General features: G+C 40.5%; 1 long non-coding RNA gene across 1 annotated transcript in view; it reads right to left on the bottom strand.

Annotated features, from left to right (window-relative positions):
- Positions 1-7,081: 7,081 nt before the first annotated feature.
- Positions 7,082-24,258, bottom strand: part of LOC145994350 (uncharacterized) — a 134,849-nt gene continuing 117,672 nt past the window's right edge. The window contains exon 4 of the long non-coding RNA XR_014442338.1: positions 7,082-7,134. This is a non-coding gene — a long non-coding RNA (uncharacterized LOC145994350). The remainder of the gene's footprint in view (positions 7,135-24,258) is intronic.

Consider the following 24,258-nt stretch of genomic DNA (forward strand, 5'->3'; position numbering starts at 1 on the left):
GCAAGTTCTGACAATATGTCGTCACAAGTAACTTTTATATCCCGGTGAATGTTCAGAGCAGCTAACCCATTTAATCTTTCTTCGCAAATGGTATTTCGAAGATAGGTCTTCAACCGCCTCAAAGTTGAGAATGATTTATCATTTAATGTTGTTACCGGGATTGTACATAATATGCGCAAACGTGTGTTTACCCAGGGAAATATTACTTCACTGCATATATCAATTGCTTCAAGAGCATTTACTGGACGTCTTTGCATTGCTGCAAGATGACGATACCACAGTTTCATTTCAGTGTGAGCGTCGTCGCCTTGTAATCAAGGTGTTCCGGGTTCAATACCCGGTGGAGGCTAATAGTGGTTCGGGTCTCACTTTCAACTTTAGGCCCAGTCCCGATTAGCCTTACTGTGCATAAAGTGGATTTAAAACATCAATTCAATCAACATTGTACTTGTTGTGGAGATGGTTTTGCTAAATATTGTGTACATTTTTGGCATTGTATTATTATATTATTGGTCAAAACATTTGTTTGACAGTCGATAAACAAATACGAACCCCTTCAGTAATTAACATTTTCTACTACAGTGTCATTAATGTGTCATATTCATTTTCATATTAGGCCTATGGAGAGGAATTTTGTATAATGTTAACGTTATGGAACTGCGAAACCAACTGTTGAAGGGGCCACTCCCCCCTTCCCCTCCGAAGCCTAGTACCGCACCACAGGATCTGTCACTGAGCCCGACAAAATCTTGCCAGACAGTGCTCGAAATAGAAATTCGTAGCCGAAAAGGGAGGGGATATTAGATCGATTTTGGAAATACGAGGGGGTACATCCTTGTATGGATCAACATGGAGACAATACAGTAGGTGGAGGATGCTCAATATGAAAATTATTCTAATTGGGGGTATGATTTGTGAAACTTTCTTAACTGGAGGCAGCATCCCCTACTTCGACCACTGATGCCAGAAAAGATGCTTTCAGAAAATGAATTTATTACTGCACACGTATATTACTTATTGTATTTGTTGCGTTTGTATACGAGAAATATTCAGAAGATTTGTAAGGAATATTTACAGTTAATAGCATGCCTATCTAGTCTATCCCGTGTCGTAATACAATTTTTATCCCTTTCCTACAAAATAATAAAACTGTCAATGGCAACCGTGATTTTATAATGTGGTTGCATACATATACACTGTATAGTAGCACCAAGCTTTCTGGGTCCTCGGAAAATACGTGAACCACAGGCTTCCCCGTGGCTTTAACTAGCGACACTAGTGCCACTGCTCCGACGCCAGGGTTTCAAATGCCTTGGTGGATCTATAAGATAGGTAATATCGTTTTTCGAGGGTTCGTTAACAAAACAAAAAGTAAATGATTGTAAAGTCCATTTTATATTCAGATACGTTAATCGGGACTGGACTTAAAGTTTAAATCGGGATACGTACCACTGTGCAATGCACCTTCACAGGGGATCAAACCCAGGACCTCTTTGATTACACCACCATCGGTGAGGCCCCTGAAATCATTGAGGGAACTTGTTCATCTTCATGTTCTCTCGCCCTGCGAAAGTTTATTGGTGATATAGGGTGACATCCTACACACGTCTTCCAGACATACACACACGGGCACCCCCCTCCCTTGCACACACACGATTGTATGCTTACAGCACATGCTGTACCCTCCCAGAAAAACAATTCTAAATCCGCCTATGGATATATCTGCTATCAAATAATGAACGTCACTTATCTCGACAGTTCCTTGACATAATTTTGCAACAAGGTTTGCAATATCTTCTGTTATGCCTTCTTGTTGAATATCAAGAGTCTGAAAGTTTGCACGTTTCACTCTCGCAATTCGGATGGAATTCCTCTGAACTTAAATCGACCTTTTCTGACTTTCTATTTGTGGAAGGTGAAGCTTCAACTTCCATTTTTTGTTTCTTTTGGAAATAATCTAATACGTATTTCTCCTCTTTTCTCTATCCATCTTTAGTTCCACGTCAAAAATCCATTACACACGCAGAAACGTAACACAAAACACGACCACTTCGACTTGCTACCTTGCAGACTGCAACAGTGCAACTCGCTACAACCCCAGTGAACACCAGGACTTGGGACAAAGATACCGGGCGGTCGAATGTCTGAAGCATGCATCCAGCTAGGTCCAGCTCAAATTACGTCACCAGTGTTGACAGCAACCAGTAGTGTCACTGTCAGTAGTGTTGGCAACTGCTAAATTATTTACGCACAAATTCAAGTGAGATCTTTCACACATGTTACAAGAAAATTCAATAAACTGAAGGCTGGAAATTGGTTGAGAAAAACTATCTAATTTGTAAAGAGCACAAGAGTAAAACGTATAATATTTTGGCATATTAATTGCTTTTATTTTGTTTATGAAACTGACTGGGCCAGTTGGGCTATATAACGCATCCTTCACCCCTCCCTTCCTCCCGGCATGCTATTATACAAAACATCGCTTGCCTCCTTCGTAAAACCATGCTTCGCTACTGCCTGCAACAATTATTATTATTATTATTATAATTATTGATATTTTGAAATAAATATGCATCCAGGTGCGAAATAAGATTTTGACTGACTTTACCTACTAATTGTAGTGATTCAAATCTCACAGAACTTTGCTCTGCTGGCATAAATGATATAAGAAGGGGAAAGAAAGAAAAGGGAAGTTAGCAGCACTGTCGTAACAGGAAAGGGAGGGTCATTCTCCTAAGAGGGTCATCGTGGGTGAAAGAAAGGGGAGGAGGGATTCCTTCCGTTCGCATTCCAAGGGTTACGGCTCTTTTCTTGACCATACTGAGAAGGAAATTCTCCTTCCTTTTCAGTGACTAAGGAATGAATGAATGCTTGTGCATTGCTGTAACTCAACTCCAATATTATCAAAAGTAATTGAAGAAGCAAATACATTTCTCATTGCCAAATGTAAACATTTTACAATATTGGCGATTTATGAAATAAAATGTATTTCTGCTTTGAATTTTTTTAAATGACGAAACCAATGGGGGGTTAACCCCCACCAACCCCCCCCCCTGGGCACGCCACTTAGGCCTCACCGTTTACAAAAAGACAAAAACAAAAACCGGTATTGAATTGGAAACACTTCTGCTTCAATGCCGAAACTCTATCCAATATAAGGTGGTGTTCACAACTGTCAGTCGTGAACACCACACGAAGAGCAATGTTAACCATGAGTCATCAAGGAATTAGCACAGCGTTTCTTTCTGTGGTCATTCGGCTTCGGAAGAAATATTTCGTGTCCATTTTGAGCTCTCAAGAAATCAGATTCTGAGCTGGCGATTTATTTCCTTCATAAATGAAAATAGGTTGCTCAGTTTTTCGTTTCTTTTCTCTCTTTTGTCATTAGCTCTAAAACAAATATAAAAAGTAAAAACTGGTAACTTTGCTATTTTTACGACCATATCATATCCCTCTTGTTTACTTTCAACGATAAGGATGAATATTGGAGTGACCAGAAAAAAATAACGAACACAATAAGCTCTTAAAAATTACCCAAGCTTCGAAAATAGATGCCAGCCCCAGTGGCAGAGTGGTTATCACATCACGCTACGACGCCAGGGGTCCCGCTTTCGAATCCTGGCCTGGGCATGGATTTGTGAATGTCCATTCATCAATTTCATCATATCGTCACATATTTGATTGAGTTTGATTGATTACGTTTGTGTTTGAAGTCCACTTACCTACTCTAACACTTTTGTCACCATAATTTTCATTTTCTTTTTTTCCTGTTTCCAGTATTTCTATGTCATAGACCATCACTAAACACACCTCTTGTTGCCTTCAAACATCAACAGTGTTGCCACTGTACCTCATTTTTTTTTTTAAAAACACCCATTTGGACCGGTACGCCTTTACGAAGCATTTCAGGATTGGCTATACGCGAAAACGATCGGTTTTCTTCCCTGAACTATAGATGGCGAAATAGTCCACCTACCCAATGTGGAATTGACGTCCAAATTTCCATACGAATGTTTGACATGCAATTTTCCATGCTTTGTGGAAAAATAAATTTACACTTTCCCTTACATTTGGCAACACTCCATGAACAACACTGCACCCCGTTTGTTGTTTCTATGTTTAAAAATATCTACTTGGACAGGGCTAACATTTCGTGTATGACTTATGTATGTATAGGTTTCGGTTACAAAGTAACGCCACTCTTAATTCCCAGTTGCGCCGTTCGTGAGACACCCTGTATTTAGGATATATTACGTTGTCTTCTTGCCTCTTGGTTAATCCGTGGCGATGAGAATGATTGACCAATTGATAACATGGATGTGATGGTGCAAACATGCCTTAATCATGGTTCGAACTTAAGACCTCTGTCTTCAAAGCACTTTACAATCTGCCACGTGTGTCTTTTCATCTCCAGTCACCATTAATTTCAAGAGGTAGAAAATGACGTTACTCAAACAAATTGTATAAATAATTTCCATGACCATAAACATTTGTTGCACTTGTTGAGATAAATCCATACCCTCGTAACGTTATAGGAACTGTTTTAAGGGGCAAAACCCCCCTCAAATGTCAAGATGAGGACAGATTGAAGTGGGAAAGTGACCCCTGTGTCCCCTTCAGGTTTCCATGCTCTGCTATTAGATTCGTGGAGTGGACATAGTGATATTATTATGCGAGAGGTGACACCACGGGACAAAAACATTACTCTGTTGACAATACCTAAAGGATCGACTGGCACTCTGCAACCATTAGATGTGTATGGATTTAGGATTTGGAAAAATTTCGTGCGACGGTTTTCCGATCTTGTCCTGTTACTACACAGTGACATTAATCTCCACCTACGCAATAACATTATCAAACTACAATCACTCACACATAACCAGTTGTCCTCACCTAGGTTTCGACACGTCTTCGTCTTCCAATACTCACGGTATAAGAGTGGGCATCTTCCCGAAAGGCCACCTCCATTTGAGAATCCGGTGGCATTCTGTTTTGGTGGTGACAGTAATCCGATATGTGATGTTTGTGGTGCAGTGGCAGTAATCAGATTTGCATGATGTAACCGAACATTATGTTTAAATAATGTTTTGAAGAGTACCATTACTGTGACGAGTATGTACATTGACACCGTGGAAGCAACATAATAGGGGTGGTTTTCAATGTGATGCATGGGTACTTGTCTTTACTTTGTGTTGGCAGATCGGTTACCATAACGTTGTTTCGTGTTATTTCCTGGTGGTAATAAATGTTTTATACATGCTGTGCATTCATCTATGGAACTATCCTCTTGTGTCCTTGGCTATGGATATCACCTATATGATATCTAGGTCATGCTTGATAGGATTATGGTTCCCGTGTGCGACTATTTTGATGCTCCGTTACCCTGCTTTAATCCGTCTATTGTTATGCTCATGGCTATCCGGGAACAACGGTGTCTATGAATTCGGCATCTCTCTACAATTGCACTGCGTTTGGTACCGACAATCACACAGTTCTGTGCTGTGTGTGTTCCAATTATAATTATATGATCGTGTTGTTCCTATGCCAGATTTACCTGGTTTCGGAGTCAGATTCCCACTTTAATTTGTACTCATCTTGACATTTGAGGGGGATTTTGCCCCTAAAACAGTTTTTAGCCGAGAAAAACACGTATTTCTTCCTTTGCGTCCCTCTATACACCTGCCAAGTTTCACTGAAATTGGAGGGGGACACAGGGGTCAAATCCGCGCTTCACTTTGTTCTCATATTGACATTTAAGGGGGGTTTTGTCCCCTAAAACAGTTTTTTAGCCGAGAAAAAAACACGTATTTCTTCCTTTGGGTCCCTCTATACACATGCCAAGTTTCATTGAAATCGGAGGGTGACACAGGGGTCAGATCTGCACTTCACTTTGTCCTCATCTTGAGATTTGAGGGGGGTTTGCCCCCGAAAACAGTTTCTTAGCCGAAACAAAAAACACGTATTTCTTCCTTTGGGCTCCTCTATACACCTGACAAGTTTCATGGAAATCGGAGGGGGACACTTAAATAACTGAGTGTAAAGATAATGGAAATTGAAGGAAAAGACGAATGCATTAGTGAAGTTTTGTCTACACTTAAAGAACCAAAGAAGATAATCAATGATCGTTATGAAGCGAACTTTCTCCCTATCAACGTGAAGAACATTTTAAAGTCAGAAGAGATTTCTCCTGAGATGAGTGACCACACTGCGTTCGATATTGCAAACACACACAAATACAGTGATTCGAGTTCTTAGTCCTAAATGTAATTATTCGTCACGCAGCAGCATCTAACTGCCATCTAGTGAGCAAATTGACTTTAAATTATGTAAATTTAGACTCCAGTACCTTCCACGGAACACATGCATTTCCAGCACATTCCTTCACGTCACCATCTTCAACATTATTTTATGTCTAACGCCTCACTTTCCCGTGTGTACCTGCTTTTCAACCTTCAAAGGAAGAAGTCCCAACGAGATACGTAAATTTACACTGTATAAAATGCACATATTTAAGGATAAGAGCAAAAATCTGAATAAAATTAAAGTTTAAGTTACATAGAAATGAAATGTAGGTTGAGAGACGAAAACGTACATGACGTATATTAACTCAGCATTAAACTACGATAAACAAATTAAAGAAGAAAACTATTGGTTCCCGCAGTTTGTTGGCCGTACTCCTTCACCCTATTTGAGTTTCCGCACTGGAAAGTTCTTCAGCCAAGAATTCGGTTGCTTCTCTTCTGCCTCAGTTTGCACTATTGTGTGCAATTTACACACTTATTTTTCTCTACATTTAAATTTATAGAAAATTGTATCTGAAGGGGTCGAAAAAGCGATTTTGCAGGAAACAAGGAATATTAGGAACACTTGATTCACTGTAAGTATAAACCATTAATAATTATCGGCATTTGAGATCCTTTCAAATTGAAAACATTATGTTGAAATAAGCAAATCAAAAAACGTTACTCATCTACATTTATTCAACATTTTAATCTCCAAATGTTCTACTTTCTGGAAAGAAGTTCACATCAACAAATATTTCTCCTCAGTGTAAAATCCTTACAATGAAAGTTCCTAAAGGGCTCGGTTCAATTTCACGTGATACTTGGACAATTTAGCATTCCATTCATTTGTCTGTGAATAAATAAAATAATCTAATGTTTGACAAATGTAGATTGAAAAAGATGGTTTGGAAAATTTTGCACTTAATGTTAAACAAATAAGGATATATGATTGTTACAACAATAAGGCTAAATTACGGTTAATATGTTATAGCACTTTAATGATTTTCACAATTTGGTATAAGGCCTATATCTATCTAACATAGGAGTGCGCAGAAAATTTATTTTGGGTGTGCATAAGAGAAGATTCCATTGCCCTGAATAATGTTAGTAAGTAATCCTATAGCGCTACAGCCCAATGTTGGGCCCTGGCTTACCTACCGACTGCTGGCCTCCCTCCCACGCGGAACACCAGTGGTGGAGTGGAGATCTGAAGCCAGATTAGGGGGAAGGGTGGTCGGCTTTACCAACCTCCAGTCGTTTGTAGGACTCTAATTATCGAAACTTCCTGTTTAGTTTTCTCAGAAACTATTATGTATATATGAAGATGAAATTATAACATAAAGTCTCTAATTTTTCATTAGAACCTAGTAGAGGTATTTCTATCATGTAGGCCATATTTATATTATTTAAATAATGAAAGTAAACAATTAAAATAAATATTCGTGCAGAATGTCTAACTCTGACAAATATAATACATGAAACATGAAAGATAATATAGAGATTCAGAGTTTCATTGCGTGAGAAATCTGGAGCTCGACCGTCTAAATTACGTATATAAAACCAGGTATTAAGAATCAAGTGACCAGGTACATATTATGAAATGACACGAAATAGAAAGTGTGGGGAAAATGAACCTACAGATTTATTTAATAACGTAAACTTTGTCATAATGAGAGGAACACCTATGCTAAAGTGATAACGGAATATCAGAAACTACTAATGTTAAAATATTTTCATAAAACGGTGAAGAAGGAACATGAGGTTATTACAACAATTAAAGATAGTATTGTCCAGATAGGCAATTGAAATCAGGGAGTCGTAACGTAAGGAAATGAAGCGGTATTTTCAATTACGGTTTCCGTTACGTTACAACCAGAAACAGAGTAACTTTTTTTCGTGAACAGAAACGTTACCTCAGGTATTGAAACATTACGTTACAGGTGTGCATAACGGTACCGAACCATAACTTATTTGTAAAGCAGTAGGTCGTTAAGTGACACTTTAACGTTACATCCATTGCCGGTAACCAGTAACGTTACAGGGTAAGAACGAGGTTCGTCACGTATTGACTAATAACTTTAGTGTATGTGGAAAGTGATAGTAACATTACAATTAACCAGTAACTTAAGTGAGGTCACGACTGTAAAAACGTTACACTCCTTTTTTCAAAGCAACAACGTTATTTATAGCTGGTATCATACAGACGTTCCGATGTGCAATACCGTGTCCGATGACGTGTTACGGAGAGAATAATATAGGTCTCTTGTATAATTGTGCTCGTTACTTTTTTAACCTTACAGTTCTTTTCCTCCACAAAAGTCTGTTTCGAAAAAGTGATACACATATCCGTTACGAATAGCAAATACCGTTATCGAAGGCGTTTTGGAAGAAGCCTCATAATTATGGTCGGTAGCATACTAACATTACAGTATTTTGACCCCTTGAAAGTCACTAAGTTATAATACGTATTTTCTTTTTGGATGTCAGTGAAAAAATTAAATTGTAAAACAAAACGTTTGAAAACATCCGTAAACAAGATTTGGCGTGACAAAAGTTCTGGTTATTGAAATTTACTGATCAACTATGTATTTATCACAAATATATTTCTTTTCTGCATACTTAATTGCTTTATGTGAATTTGTTCTAATTTGATTATTTATGCAAGATGAATTTTAACATGTGCGTTCACTTTATACGATAGCAAAACAATCGTTTGTTGAGGGAAAACTTTTACATCTATCTATCTATCTCTCTCTCTCTCTCTCTCTCTCTGTTTACATGTGTTACATCATTTTTTTAAATAAAAATACAGATGTTTGGCGATGAGAATGATTCGTGCTTAGATTAAGTTGCTGAAGGACGAAACTACAGCGCCTTGAATAACGTAGTGTGGAAAACGACCCAAGAAACTGGTTCCCCGAGACGATGACAAGTAGATGGCAGTGCGATCGACCCAGGTGCTAATTTTGTTATGAAAGTAATGCGGCTTAGTTACTTTTTGGAATATATTGTGTAGATTTGTTTCTCTAGAAAGGCGGTAAGTGAATTGATGGAAACAGTTATATTTGTGGAGTGATTTGCAGTCACGAAATGGCATTAATTTGGAAAGAAAAGTAAAATAAAATTAATAAATAAATAGCATGCGTAACACAAGGAGAAACATCGCAATGTGATTCCGGACGTCAGGTCTTGGACTGTGTATTAGAGTTTATTTTTCTATGTTATTAGAATATAAATAGTATCCTGAGAGATATTTCATACCGAGGCGACAAACCACAAATGTCGCTTGAAAGCGAGCAGTCGGAAATCAATGCAGCCTTTCGAACCGTAGGGACACAAGCTCTGACTGCACAGTTTCCTCAAGGAGATTTTACACCAAAGCGACACGCGACAAACGATACGAGGATTTCACACCAAAGCGACACGGACCCTTCGGTCCAAGGCAACTTTCACACCGACACCGAAGCGACACATGTTGCTTGGAAACGAGCCAATCAACAGAAACATTTCACATCGTAGCGGCATGACGGGAAGCACAGGCCAGCGTTCGGTTGGTGAAATCCTCAAGCGTAAGTGTCGCGTGCCGCTTGTCGCTTAGGTGCGCAATCTCACTAAAGCAAGACACTCATTGCATCGCGTATGTGCAAACAACAAACGACGGCAACATGTTGCAAGCTATTGAGGGAATGGCCCATTTTGATCGACGCAGAAGCGACAAAGCGACACGTGTTGCTTATCGTGTCGCCTATCTGTTGTTCGCAAGCAACGCTTGCTAATAGACTGAAGGCACCATGTCGCTTGTCACTTAGTTGGGAACTCCCCCTGTAGCGCGTCGCTTCGGTCTCAGCACCCTTCCTTTAAGGAGCTTTCCGACCGAAGTAACAAGTAGCACGCGAATACGCCATATGAACGTGTCGTTTGCTGTTTGGACCCTCATGTGCAATGAATGCTATTTTACAGTCTGGAAGTGTGTGTCACTAGTGTGACAGTGTGAACATCCCGTGTCGCTTGTCCCATTGGTTTGAAAGTTGCCTTACACTCATGTCGATGGCACTAAGAAAGTTTTGTGGGGTTCCCCTTGTCGTTTCATGCAATCATCATTATCATCATCGCCGCGATTAGTTTAAAGCGGAAGAAAAGAGACAGTAAATATCCAAAATACAAATGCTTCAGTGTGTATATTTTTAAAAGAAATGATGATGATAATAATAACGAACCTAATTCATACACAAAAATTTAGTTGCCAAGAGCATTCCACGCGTATTTTTTCTCCCGTATTATTAACGAAAGTATGACGATAACAGGACGTGGTCGACTGTCTAGAGTGTTCGTTAATATCTTCGCGACCACTGTACCAAATATCATAGCAATTATCACATTCATAGAAATGCTTCATGTAAAAGAATCAGACGTTGCAGCGAAAACTCCATTTACTTCCATTATAAGCAGTCGAACACCAAGCACCGGGGTCAACACCAGCGCCTCCAGCGGATCATTTTCGAGTGGAACCATGCAGAGAGCGCAGAAGCATGCCGTTTTCCACACTACGTTATTCTAGGCGCTGTAACGAAACATAAAGGGCCAACCATGGTCGAGCCAAAAAAATCATCCGTGCCACGCGTTCGTCCACCTAAGCTAGAGGCCAGTTTCTCCTATCGGAAGTCGAAAAATAATTGCTTGCTGTGCGACCTTGAGAAAGCGAACCGAACTGATAGCAGCAGCACCACTCAAAATCGGAAAATCTGAATCATGAAACTTTGTACACGTGACCTTCGATCACGAAGCATCCGAGTGGACAACGCCTTGGGGCGATATGAAAGGCACTTTTGGCTTGCTTGCTTGCTTTATCGTGGCTCACACCGCCTATCCTTTGCGGTTTCTAGCCATCGGGACTGCTTTATTTGATCCGACTTCTTCTTGTCTCCTGTCGTTATTCCTTATGGTATTTGCACAATACACTTTCATTTTCACTCGTGATTTTCACTATGGGAGGGTATCCTGTTGGGTATGTTACACTGTGATCTTCCTTATTGTTTTTGTTTACATTGAGATGCTGTGTTTTCGTGCGAAGCTATATAGCGTCCACATGATGGGAGCTCGAGGCTGACTTATCAGGGTTGGGATTGACACCGGAAATGGAACAGCTAGTCGAAGTAGGGTTTGATACAACTGTTGGGTTTGTCGTAAGGGGCATTGGAAAAACAGGTGCGTAATTGTTTGGCTGGGTTCTCCGCATTGACGGGAAGTTATAGGTACCGCATTTATTCTTGCCAAATGTTGATTCACCAGAACGTGCACATTCTCAAGATGAACACAATCACGACCCGAGGCATTTTCAAAGATTGATACCGAGGTTGTTTTGTGCCGATGTGCGTGTTCCACTTATAGGTGGTTGTGTTTTGTAATTCGTGTGCGCACCATTCATCCCATTCGTGTTGGATTTTCATTTTTACGTGAGGGAGCAAGTCTGTGTAAGGCAAGCGTAAGGGGGTTACGTGTTCGAGTGTCCGAGCTTGTTTTGCGTAGATGTCTACGAAATCATGAGATTTGTTTTGATTGGAGTGTGCCTTAATGTAGGTAAAGGTCACTTCTTGTCCCCGTTTTCGGAGCCGTAACGCAGCACTTTGAATAAGATAAGGGAAAATCGTAAGTTTATAGGCTGCAGTGCCTGCTCTTGACAACGTTTGGAGCACGCTCAAAGCGTCGGTCAGTATAAGACATTGTGGAAGGCCCGACGCGAGGATATGAAGTAATGCTCTATATATTGCATAGCATTCCGCCGAAAATATTGACGCGTCGGGAGGTAATTTAAATTGTCTAATTATTTTCTGGGACGAGATATATAATGCAGAACCTACTGCGGTATCGTCTTTTGATCCATCCGTGTATATTAATGTCGACTCCGGCCATCTTTCTTGATATTTTCCATGTTCACCACGGTCGACGTAATGGATATCTAGATTTGGCTCTATGGGGATATTTAATTGGTATTTGAGTGGGTGGTCGTGGGTAAATGACAGCTGATAGGCCTCTGTGTCTTTGTAATAGCAGTATAAGAAATAATTTCGGGGGACTGAGTGATCTATACGCTTTATTATCTCCTATTGTCTTTGTATGGCAAATTCTCTATTGAAAGGGTGGGGTTGTATAGCCCATGTTTTGAGTAGAAATTGTACCGTGAGTTCTTTTCGTCTGTGGGTGAGTGATTGTTCATTACTCTCGAGATAGACGCTCACGTTTGGGCTGGAAGGCATTAGGCCGAGGCACGTTCGTAAACCCTGTCGTTGTAATATATCTAACGAGTTCAGGGTTTTTGTGTTTGCCCCACCGTATACTGGGGCTGCGTAATTGTATAATGATCTAAAGCAATTTTTATAAAATAAGAGCATAATGTATGGATGACTCCCCCACTTAGTGGTGGATATGCTTCGTAATATGTTAATAATTTTTTTTCCCTTTTACTTTGAGGTATTCAATGTGGGGTCTCCACGTTAGTTTTCTGTCAAAAAAAACTCCGAGATATATATAGGAGTCTACAAGAGGTATATTTTAGATACTTGGTATATTGTTTGGATAAGTTAAAGGTTGCCGGTGATTGAAAATGAGGATTTTTGATTTGGGGGGTGAGAAGTTTAGTCCTATACTCCAGAGGTTATCCCGAAGTACAGTAAAAGCCCTTTTTAGAGCAAGTATGCCTTGAGTGGCATCAGAAGTTTGTTTATAACATCATAAATCGTCGGCGTATTGCAATACTTTAAAGTCAGCAAGATCTAATTGGTGGATGTGGTGGGTATATTGAAGAGTAGGGGGCTAAGGGGGACGGACCGCTGTGGTATTCCGGTTCGTACTTTTCGGGCCACGTCCACTCGATCATCGAACCAAAATACAAGATTTCGTTCATTATATAAATTCCAGATAATATTAGCAACGGAAGGATGTATTGATAATTTATCTAATACATTGCGTAGTATTGGGATGTAAACCGAATCATAGGCTTTCTCAATGTCTGTAAACAGGCTAAAACAATACTCCTTAGTTATCTGACTATTTTGTATTGCTACTGTGAGGGTGGATACGGCATCTTGGCTGCCGTGATTGAGCCTGAATCCCATTTGTGTTGGGGGGAAAAATTGTTGCTTTTCCAGGGTCCAGTTTATTCGATGTTGTAATGTTTTCTCAAAAAGTTTGGTTAGTACTGGAATTAATACTATGGGTCGATACGATTGTGCGTTGTTGCGAGGTTTGGATGGTTTGAGGATAGGAATTACGATATGATTGTTCCAGGTTATGGGGATAATACCGGTGCGATAGATTTCATTGTAAATTTGTACAATGAGGTGGATACCTTCGTCCGGCAAGTGACGAAGTACGTCATATGCAATGCCGTCATATCCTGGTGCGGTATTTTTGAGGGAGTCCAAGGTATTTGTGAGTTCTGATGCGGTTACCGCGGGAAGTCATCTGTGAATGTTGCGTTTAATCTTTCGTCGTGTTTATAACCCGAGCTAACCGAAGGGGGTGTTAATAAAGATATGAAGTCGTTTTCCCAGGTTCGGTCTGGGTGGGTTTGGGTGGGTTTGCGAATGGAGTTAAATTTGTGCCAAATGGAGCTTATGCTATCACTGCGATCTAATGTATTGCAAAAGATTTGCCATGCTGCTCTCTTCGCCTGGAGGTAAGTTTTTTTTTTTTTTGCTTTCGCTTGTAGTTCAATCAAATTTTCTCGGAGGTGGTGTCGTTCATATTTTCGGAGTTGTTGTCATTTTCTGATTTTAATGGTTTCGCAATCTCTCGTCCACCAACTTATGGATGGATATCTGGCCGGGATACTAAAGCGGGTACGAGTACCACTGTGGTCCATAGCGACCGTAATCATTTCGATGAGGTTGGAGTAAACTAGGTTGATATTTCGGAATGATAGAATTGGCATGTATATCCGTGAGAAAGTGGCTTTGAACGCATCCCAGTTAATGGAAGCTTTATTCCATCGCCGTACTGGGGGTGTCTGGCTGTTAGCTAAGCCTGGGGGTCGGAGAGTGTGACGACGTCTGATTAAGAAAATGGGTGTGTGATCGCTGCCCCGTAAGTCTGCGTCTTTATGCCACGCGAACTGAGGGAATATTTCCGGAGACGTTATCGTCAGGTCTATGCAGGATGGGTTATTTCCGTTGAGAGGGTAATGGGTGGGGGTGCCATCGTTACAGAGAATGAGGTTATTCTCAGTGATCCATGTGTCAATTGCGTTACCTAGTCTGTCGTTATGTTTGTCCCCCCACGTTGAGTGGTGTCCATTAAAGTCACCTAAGAGGGCAATAGGTCCGGGAACGTGTTTTACCATTTCTTGAAGATCTCTTGCTCGTAGGCGTTGGGAGTTAGTATTGGAAGGGATGTATATCGATATGACTGTGAATGTTCGTAGGAAGATCGAAACGCGGATAGCTACTATTTCTGCTTGGAAATCTTGTTTTAATCTTGTCATTCGGAATACGGACTTCTGTATGTTGAATTTTTTCGTGTACGAATATTACCGTTCCCCTATTAGTTGTTGGTGTACCGTATATATTATAATGCGCAATACGATATTTTTCGCGTTTGGTACTTTTAACTACCTGTAAACAGAGAATTTGGGGTTGATATTCGGCAATTAAGTCTAGTAATTCAAGTTTTCTCGCGGAGAAGCTATTAACATTCCATTGTACTATTGTTTCCATTTCCGGTATCTATCGGAAACCTTCTTCTGTCAGTGCTTGGATTCTAAAATAGCCAGGAGATTAGATGTTAAAGATTGGATTTGTTTGATGAGTTGAATGCGACGGTTTTTGTTTTCTGTTTCCCGCACCGCGTCCCATAAATTGGGAATCATGTCTAGGATCGAGTTGTAAATAAGATTGTGCTCTATTGTTATATGCGCTGAGGTTGAGTAAATAAATTCCGCGCTGCTATCTCTTCTTACAATCTAAATATTTTGAAGCTCGACCCTACCTTCCACACGGCTACATCGCATTCTTGGCTAGATGTCATCTTAACTGGAGACTGCTCTCGAATCACCAAACATGGACAAACGAGCGCCTGCGGTCTCTCGTTCCACGATCTTATTTACGTTGCTTACTCGCTCAATGTTCCGAAATCCAAGCCAAACATAATTGAATACCGCGATTTAAAGAAAATTAACCCCGCTTCACTAAACGAAGATGCTACAAGAACCCCATGTAATTCAATAAACAGCTTCACTGATATTAACGATAAGATTAATGAATTAAATAGTCTAATCTTACACCTTTTCGACAAACATGCTCCACTCAAGAAAAAACGCGTCACGCGGCCTGCTTCCCCCTGGATGACCGACAGCATTCTCGCACTTATGGTTGAGCGCGATTCGGCTCACCGCAGGTTTAAATCTGACAAGCGCCTCAAATCTCCAAATACTTTAAACAGTTTTAATAACTATCGCGTGTTGAGAAATCGATGTAATCAGGCCGTGGGCAACGCAAAGAGAAGGCTCTCTTACGAATTATTAAATATGCAAGGCAACCCCCGAATGTTGTGGAATAACTTAAGAAATCTAGGGCTAGGAGAGAAACGTAACGTAGATCCTACTCGTGTTTCGTCCCTGGATGAATTAAATACACATTTCTCTCTCTCTAATTCAATGAATAACGATGCTAAAAATGTTACTATTAGAGCTATAGCAAACCACAAAACAGAATGGATAGAGTTCAATTTTAACCCAGTCTATGAGTTCCAAGTTGCAACTGCAATCGGTCGGATCAAATCTGGTTCTGAAGGAGCCGACAACCTCCCATTGCGACTAATAAAGCTGATTTTACCTCATGTATTGCCATACATCACTGACATTTTTAATCTTTCTCTGTGCTCTGGTATTTTTCCAGATAAGTGGAAAATAGCACACGTTCTTCCTCTCGCCAAGACTGACCCCGCCACTTCCATTGACAATTTCCGACCTGTCAGTATTCTTCCCGCGCTATCGAAAGCATTAGAATACATTGCTCACGACCAAATCAGCCGACATACAAATGAAGTTCTGGCTCCGTTTCAGTCGGGATTTAGACCTAATCACAGCACTAGCACCGCCATGACTCACATAACCGACGACGTCAGACAAGCTATGGACTGCAGACAGGCGACAGTTTTAGTTTTATTGGACTACACGAAAGCTTTCCAGTCACTCGACCATGATATTCTCATTTCCAAGCTAAAATCATTTTTTAATTTCACCACCTCTGCAACCGACTGGGTCAAATCCTACTTAACTGGACGTAAACAAAGGGTGGTTTATGATGGCAAGTGCTCGGCGCTATCTGAGATTACTTGTGGCGTTCCGCAAGGAAGTGTACTCGGCCCTTTATTATTTTCTTTATACATTAATGACCTACCAAATATCTTGAAACACTGCCGTTATCACCTGTATGCCGATGACCTCCAGTTGTACTATTCTGCACCCCCAGTAATGTTAAACGATGGTATTTACAAGGTTAATGAAGATATAGAGAGGATTGTTAACTGGTCGCTAGACAATGGCATGTATATTAACCCTAATAAAACACAAGCAATTTTGATTGCTTCCGATAAACTGAAACGTTACGTAGATCTTAACATTCTGCCTTCCATTCTTGTAGATTCGACTCACATTCCATTTAACCAAACTGTTAAAGGTCTGGGAATTGTATTAGACGAAATTTATCATGGTCACATCACACAAGTTCGGCGTGTAGAAAAGCTTTCGCATCTCTGTATTCTATAAGACGCATGGGCAAGTTCCTCCCCACCTCTATCAAGGCCAAACTATGTCAGTCCCTAGTTTTATGCCATTTAGATTATTGTGACGTAGCGTATTCCGGCTTAACAGGTGAGTCAGCTAGACGTCTGCAGAGTGTTCAAAATGCCTGCGTACGATACATTTTTAATTTAAAATATTGGGACCACCTATCACCTTATTTTCTCAAATTGGGGTGGCTACGTATGCAAGAAATACGAACGCTGCACACTCTGATTTTACTTTACAAAGTTCTCAACCTCAAGTCACCTTCCTATCTCCTCTCTCGCTTCTAATTTCTTCACGAATTTCACGATCGCGACACCAGATCACGCAGCTCCTCAGTTCTCTCTATCCCAGTCCACAGATCAAACTTCTTCTCCAACTCTTTCTCCGTATCGGCTGTAAGACTATGGAATCAGCTGCCAGAAAGCACTAGAACAGTAAGCTCCGTCGGTTCCTTTAGCAGACGTGTTCGCCACTCTCTTCAGACTAGTCGTTAGATCTTCCCCTGTCAAGCAGACTAAAAAGCATGTGCAAGTGAACGAATTCTTAAAATACCTTGCAGTTACTTAAATACAATTTTAAATTTTGCATTCTTTCATTCCATATTTAGTTTTTTGTGTATTATATATTTTGTATTTTGTGTGTTATATTCAGGGCTTTAAGACTTGTGTGTATGAGTATAATGTGTGTGTGTGGACCTATGTGAAATGACTTAGTGTACTTTGTGTATAATATAATAATGTATAATTTTAAATGTATGGTTGAGTGGAAGAAAAGGCTTTGTACGGCCTTAACTCCGCCATTTAAAACAAGGCATTAATAAATAAATAAATAATACTCGAGAACACATTTGTTGGTGGCCGAACAGGATTCACTCTATCTATCTCCCTCTTACTTGTCAAAGCAGCGGGCCGGGCATTGTGTCCTATCGGTTTGGAATAATTGCTTTCTGTGTCAGAGGTGGAACTGAAGGTCATGATTAATACTTCATCATCGTCATACCAGTTCCTGCTGTTGTACGTTTTGCGGGGTTGATGGTCGTCTTTTCTTTTTGTTTTGGATGTTTTGGGTCGCCTTGGCGGTTTAATGGCATCAGTAGGGGAAGTATTTTCTAATACTGGTTCTTTCCTTGTGAGCACCGATTGCGTATGATTCAATATCTGATAGTTATTGACCGTTTGTGTAGAATGGGGCAAGTCAAGTCTAGTGTTGTCCATCGAACGTTCCGATCTTGGAAGACGTAATGGGGGGAAATTGGCACCTGTGAATCTTGGGCGGAGAACTTCCTCCCAGGTAGGGCTGGGAATAAAAATCCCTTGTAGTTTGTTTTTTGCCTCGTGGTATGAAATGTTTTCTTCGGCCATTTTGTTTTGTGTGGCTGATTCAAGTCTACGTCGGGGGCAATTTTTTGATAAAGAGGATTGGTGGTCTTTGCAGTTAATACACGAGGGTGAACTGTCGCACTGGTCTTCATGTTTATCTTTTGCACAATTGGCACACATGGGTTTTGTACGGCATTGTTTCTGGTGGTGGGAATAACGCCAACATTGGGAACATTGCAATACTGCTCTTGTTCTAGGTGTAACTTCATGTATTTGGCTATTAATGATGATTTTGTCAGGTATTTGGTTCCCGCGGAAGGTAACACAGAAAAGTTTTGTTGGAACGAGGTCGAAAGTCCCATCTTCTCGCCAGATCTTTTTCGGCAAGCGTTTGACTGTAAGAACCGTGATGGAGCTTTCTATACCTTCCAATACGTCTTGTTCGGAGGTATCATGTTCAATACCAAATACCAGACCCTCGCTTTGAACTAATGAAAGTGGCACCCGCGATTGAACCAGCATTTCCCGATGTAAAGCAGTCTGCAGCATGAAATTATTAGCAGCCCTTGCTGTTTTGAATGTTACCCGGACCCGATTGATACCACATTGTTCTACCAAGTTAACGGTCACATTTTTTTTCCTGAGAATGTTTCCGACGCTACCTGCGCAAGTCTTTTCGCATTTTTCTCAATGCCGTCCAGGAGGACGACATATGGTCCCGGCATGTCCTTGTCGTACCAGTATTCGGGAAGAGTGGGTTGAATTTCGGAAAGAGAGTTTCCGCGGGGGACTTTGTCTGGCTGGATTGATTCCTCCATTTCATCCCGGTGGCGTTTTTGGGTGTTTTTGTCCGCACTTATCTGGGAGGGTGGTATGTGGTTAGCCTTGGTGGGCAATTAGAGTTGTTCTATTGTGTCCATGTCGGTGTCCGGGGATTCGTTCCCGTCCATGGCCGTTCGGGCCGGCTATCCGGGTGAAGGTATACGAATCACTGTTCTATTAAACCACGCGGTATGTGTTCCTATACAATACCTGTTCACTACACTAGCACTTATTAGCAAAAGCGCGAGAACTAGTTGAACGAGAAACCACTGCACGAGGATCTGCGTACGTACGTCTCGATCCTGTCAAGGTTTCAGTTGAACTCCCCAGGCACTTTTGGCAAGTAGAAAATACGTAGAAACTAAATGTTAGATAGAATTGTTGTACGAAACAAACGAAACCGCGTTTATGCAACTGGTCTGTAGTTAGACAGGGCCATTGGACTCTCAAGAAGGCAAGAATTGTATGTAAAGTGATTCTCAAAACTAAGCGAATAAAAGGACAGTATATTTTATCATTTACAAGGACCCTCATCGGCTTACAATTTTGAAAATTACTTTCAGTAATTCTTGTCTTCTTGGACAGGAGGTGCATTAAACTTTTTGGTGTAGAAACAGACAGAACGCCCGCCTACCTACCACGTTTGAAAGAAGAGCATGGACAGACAAGAAAGTAATTTTCAAGAACGCAAGAACGGCAGTCGACATGGACATTGAGCAACGTGTGACTGAGAAATACAATCGGAACAAAGGACAAGATTATTCAAGAAACAGTAATTTTATAAAACGTCTTATCATTTAATCAGTTCATCCTTTTATCCTCTTTTGTTTGTTATACTTTTTTATTATTCATGTTTTATATCGCTTTTCTGCCACTTGTAGACGATGAAGATGAATGATGATCATATTAAATCTATGAAGGGATGCTTACAAAAAAACAGCCATGCCCAGATGTCTACTCGAACTTGAAATGTTTGGTACCGAGTGTATGAGTGGATCACTAAACGACTTCGGCCTTCGAGGCTACGGTTTCAGTTGCAACATGCAGTATAATTACGTTTCTACTACTCTGAATTGACCAAAGCATGTGGTATGTATCCTTCATTTTACTTAAAAAGCCCCCTTGATACATGAGATTCTACAAATAATTTCAGGCATACCCTCGAATTCTGATTGCCTGGCACTTTTTTTAACTAAGTAATGAAGTGACGTTTATATTCATATTAGGCCTACGACTAGCTCGAACTAAAACTCTTGTGAAATACTGTGTATATGTTATCCTTGTGAAGTGAGGAACTTCATATTTTGCTAAGAAAATATGTATGGAAAATTATATTTGTAGCTACTACTTGAAGAATTCAAATTATTATTATCATGGAATTTCAACTTACGTATACTCTGCATATAATGTGTTATCGGAGAGGAGTTTTTGTCTCGCAGTCAATTTATTTTTAGTTGAGGAACTAGAGAGTAAGTAGGAAATATATAATGACCCACGTTGTGGTGTGCTGTTCGATTAATCAGAATTGGAGTGAGAGAAACCTGTAGTTAAGTTCATTCAACACGTCAATTTGTAACTGTGAATACAAGTCTTCTTTGATTTAGCAGGAAATCACTCTGCTATTGTTGTAATAAATGGAAATATATATATTTTCTGCTCGAGTAGGAATCCGCAGCCGTTATCCAAACAATCAGTTTCTGTGTGTGAAACTTCTGTCTAGGAAAGCTACATACAATTTGCTTTTAATAACAACAGCTTCAAAATAACCTATCCATTCTTGTCATGCCAAGTAATGTTTGATTTTGATTTGTTATATTTAACATTGGTTTTATGCCACTTTTGGCTAATCGCGAAGACGAGGATGGGTGATGAAATGACAAAATTGATGAAAGGACATCACAAAGAAAATAATGCACAGGCTGGGATCCGAACTCGGGACCTGTGACGTCGTATTGCACAGTGCTAGGTACTACTTTACTATACCGGAGACACCTATCAATGATTTATTTCGCAATTTTTTACATTTCTAACGTACTATTCTGCATTGCGGAACATTTCTTTAGTTGAAGTAATGAATTTCTAACGAAAATAATGTCTATTTCTCACATTAACGAGTACTTACTGTTGTTCCTTATTTCCACAAACCATCCATGGGTAGCTCAAAAATTCACGATAGCCCCACGAACCATCACGGGGACGAGGTATGTCTACTAGGTTAGGTTAGGCCTGTTAGGTTTGGTTCCATTAGCACTCCTTTCGTTCAATTTAGTATATACGGACAATACGAAAGCGTATTGTGCTCTCGTGCAGAAAGCAAATGGCGGCAGCAGCAATAGCGCGTCGGAAATAGATTTTCGACGAAAACCACATGCATTCGCATTAAAATGGATCAAAACTACATTCCCGGACATCAACAACGCTACAGAAAATTATTTGCGTAAGTACTTTCTCCTGTAAATTTGAAGAAATCCGTCTCCGGTATAGTAAAGTGTTACCCTGTGCTAACCACTCCGCCACGGAGCTCTACAAGGTAATGTTTGACCATACATTGTTCATGAAATAAAAATATAACATATACAGTGGCTCACATTAGTAATCGAATACGTAGCATTTTGCTGCATTTCTTCACAATATTTGAAAATTAACAACATGTACATAAATATAAACGATGGTGAAATATTTATACGCATTTCTTAAAGTTATATGTAACATTTTTTTAAAAATTTTGGGTGTGTCAGCACTTAGGCTATTTTGCACCCGCCACGTTATACGGGGTGCAGCCCCTTACCCTAACAAAAAAACATAACTATAATGTCGCATAACTGAAATATTAAAATATTCTGACTTAGGTTAAAAGCTTGAGCTGTAAAGAGGCACTCAGCACACATGACAGAAAGGAGGAGAACACACAGAATTATACTGGCCATAGGGCCAGTCGCTAGAGTCTCGTTAGTAGCAGTCCAGGGTGTACTACGTGGAATGAAGTTGAGGATTTGGTGTAAAACGTGGAAGGTCACCACTTACACCCCTGTTACGTTTTGAAATCTGAAAATAGTTATTTATGTTTGGGTGTGAAAAAAGAGATCACTTTAATATTCAGACAAATCGTGAAAGCCTTCTGTTTCTGTTAAGCTACGTTTCCATTCTGACAATTTCCAGACCCATGACGCGCAACATGTGCCGGCGCATGTTGCACGTCATTTAGTGCACTGTTTGCAATTCAAAACTACTTCTGCAAAATACGCCCGCAACAACACAGGAGTGAAGGACTTGATTGTAGCTTTGTTCCATTGAGCTTTAGAGTAGTCAGTGTTTCTTCTCTTGTATTGTAATAATTTGGTGGTGATTTAACATGTGTAAAGATGAACAATACAACTATGGCTGGTTTTGTGGTTATGGCAGGCGCGTACCATGAACTTCTAAAAAAAAAGAGGCGAGAACGACCTAGATGGTGGATTGGAAGTTTTCTAGCGAAAAGAAATTCGGAAGGAGCGTATAACTCGTTGATGAGAGACTTACGTCTTCAAAGTGGATACGAAAACTTTGTAAGAATGATTGCAAGTTATTTTGCATTGTTATTAAATCTTGTTGGACCACTGATTGTAGTCGCGTCGTCTGTTTCTTCTCTAGTACGCATGCCCCAGAAACTTGCTGCAGGCTGTTTCCATTGTCCGCGGCGCATGTTGTGCGTCTTAATCGTTTAGGGCAATTTTGTCCCCGGCACTTGCGCCGCGGCATGTTGCAGACAGTTTCCATTTCAACAAATGTTTGGCACATGCAGCGTTGCATGCCGCGTGTCATGTTGCGCGGCAAATTTGTGGTAATGGAAATGGGGCTTTACATAGTTTTTTACCTGTCAACTACAGTGAGGGGAAGGAACAATTGATGCTACTTCCTGACTACGTTTGTTACCAGTAGCTGCATTGCTCCCTGACTGAAGTACGAGCAAAATGGGTAACAAAAACAAAAATACAACATTTGATGAACGGCAGCTATTTATTTTTACCGTACCTAACCAAACGTTGCAGGTACAGGGAAATTGAAAATGTTAAGTACGTGTAAGCGTGCCGTGGGTGACGCAATAAAAAGTAATGAAAAGGAAAATGAGGCAGATTGGGTAGCTCAGAAAATTCAACCAAGAGAAATAGGAGAACGAAATGAACGAGCTTCAGTATAAAAAATCAAGACCCTTTTCTCATCCCCACCCCGTTTCCAAACCAAGGGTTCCGAAAGCAGCTGTGCAACTTGGAGTAGGGATTGGGACTGCTGTACGGTTCAGTAGCGTTTCGTCCGAGTTGCAGTTCGTCCGAAAGCGAAATTCGTAGAAACATGCTACAGTTCGTCCACGACGGTTTAATGAGTTGCGTTTCGTCCGACCTTGGCTGATGATGAGTCATACCTTGACTAACCGGTGGCAGCGATGGAATTGGTGACTAGGATACCTCAGTTTACAACTTTTAAATCTACATTGTATAGGCAGCGGAGTGCAGCGCAGGGAGTGCAGACTCAGACAAATTGTCGAGAGAGAAGTCCCGGGTTCGATACCCGGGGGAGGCACAAGTGGTTCGGATCCCACTTTAAACTGTAGGTCCAATGCCGATTATCCTTAATGTGCATAAATTGGACTTAAAACAACAAATCAAATCAAAACAAATCGTCGAGAGGAAGTGAACTTGGATCCAGAAATTTTAGTCATGACAGATGGCAACGCATTGTTACTATCTGACAACTATGAAGGTGAGATTTGCAATTTCCAGAGGGAAAGAAATATTAAAACAACAAAAAATATTTTCTTGGATGGAGCATTTAAGAGTGTTAGCAAGAGTTTGCTTCATTAAACACTATTAGGATGGTAGCCCTCGGACGAAAAGCTATTTGGTCAGGTAACCGTAAGCTGCCTGTTCCTGGAATTCGGGCGCGAAACGCTACGCCACGTGCTGTTCACCCGAAATGGTAATCTGGCGGTTCAGAAAGCGATGATGAGTTTGAGCGACGAATGCTGAAACTGACGAAGGGACACTCACAGAGAACATTCATGCGCAGGTCGGGA

This window comes from Lepisma saccharinum, chromosome 10, assembly GCF_977018435.1.
Source record: "Lepisma saccharinum chromosome 10, izLepSacc3.1, whole genome shotgun sequence".
In the NCBI taxonomy this organism is placed as follows: domain Eukaryota; kingdom Metazoa; phylum Arthropoda; class Insecta; order Zygentoma; family Lepismatidae; genus Lepisma; species Lepisma saccharinum.